General features: G+C 46.2%; 1 pseudogene; it reads right to left on the bottom strand.

Annotated features, from left to right (window-relative positions):
- Window positions 1–11: 11 nt before the first annotated feature.
- Window positions 12–1,635, bottom strand: part of LOC102488273 (ral guanine nucleotide dissociation stimulator-like 1) — a 3,612-nt pseudogene continuing 1,988 nt past the window's right edge.

Genomic DNA, 1,635 nt, shown 5'->3' with positions numbered 1-1,635 from the left:
GTGTAAAATGCAGTCAAGTTCTCTTGGCTGTTCATGGCATAAAAGAAATTTGCCAAGTCAGGGCTCACAAGATCTTTGTTCCCCAAGGTGACCTGCACCAGCTCATAGTCTCAGCAGGTCCAAGTTCAGACCTTGCTCAGCACTGCTCTCTGGGTCACAGCGAGGGTTTATCCTGATCATCAACACAATTCCCTTGCTCATGTTGCCCTTGCTGTCTTCTATGATGATGTGGATGATAAAGGTGTCTTCATTCTGCTGGCTTAACAGGAGACAGCACTATGACATCGTTATGTCACAGGGATGATGCTGCAGGTTGTAAGGTTGTTGTTGCAGGAATGTGGGGAAGAGAGAGGGTCATTAGGATGATATCTGAGAGGGATTTGTGTCTACAGAATGGATAGAGGAACATGACAAGGAACACTCAGAGAGCTTTCTTCGAGGGGGGTCAGGTGTGAGATGGAGCCCTCCTGAGTGGTTCAATCACAGGACAACCTGCTGAGAGGCGCCATGGTTTCGCCTGAGCTCCCTCCAGCCTTAGACTTGGGTTGCTCCTTGGTGGGGGTGCTGTCAGTGTGAACATCCCACCCCAGAATCAGTAGGCTGAGCTCACCAGGCTCTTCTGAGGCTTGGACAAGCTGGCGCTGGCATCGGTAGCGCCTACGAGTTCTCACATGAGATTGCACGGCCTTGTCTCTGATAGGAGCGGCTGCCTCTGGAACCAGTGGGTGAACTTCTGGTCCAGGGTCATCCAACAGCTGGTGGAGGTAGACTATAAGGGGGTTATGTGGGCAAACACTTCAAATTCCCATCTCGTTTTCTGTAAGTTTATCTGTCCACCCTCAGTCTAGTCCTGAGGAGCCATGACCACATGGTCAGGTCAGGCATGAGGGTGTCCAGGTAGGGTACAGTGCTCTGAATCATGTCTGTGTCCTCTGGAACTGGAGCTGCCTCTGCTTCTGCTTTTCCTTTGTAGAATTATTTAATTTTATTTGTTGTAATTTTTTTTTAATTTGACTATATAGAGACAGAGAGAGAGAGAGAGATAAAATGAGAAAGCAAGCCTCTAGGTCTGGGACACCAACTGTGGTTGGGCATGTAGGAGTCCAGTGTCTTAACCACCATGCCATCTGCCAGACCCTGTTCTACTTTTCTTAATGCTGCTGTCCAGGTTTACAAATTTTGAGGTAGCTTGATCAATAGTTTCTGGCTGGTCAAGTGGTTATTATGATCTGCGAAGATATCTGAATGTCCCTTGGGATGGCAGCCCATGTCCTTTTTAACTGAGAGATGGAATTAGACTGCAGTGTCAAAATGATGGCCCCCTGACTCCTCTGGAATTGGAAAATATTTGGGAGTATTCATATTTTGTGACAGGGTTATTTGCATAAGTTCAATAATACCTCTTGCCTTGAATCAGAAATTGGAAACACTCCTTATTGACAGGGCTTTGCCTGGAATGTCATATGTGAAGATATAATCAGAAAACTATGTATTTAAGGTAGATCTCAAGAAAGTCAACAGAAGCTCTTGGAAAGATGGCCTGGCACCATAAACAGTTCTACCTGGCAAAGAGGATTAGAGAAGCCATATCAAATAATTTGTACCATAAAATAACCTGGACTTTTCCAGCCCAGC

This window comes from Tupaia chinensis, unplaced genomic scaffold (assembly GCF_000334495.1).
Source record: "Tupaia chinensis unplaced genomic scaffold, TupChi_1.0 Scaffold146496_1, whole genome shotgun sequence".
NCBI lineage: Eukaryota > Metazoa > Chordata > Mammalia > Scandentia > Tupaiidae > Tupaia > Tupaia belangeri.
The sequence above is the reverse complement of the archived record's forward strand: the minus strand, read 5'-3'. Positions and strand labels throughout refer to the sequence as shown.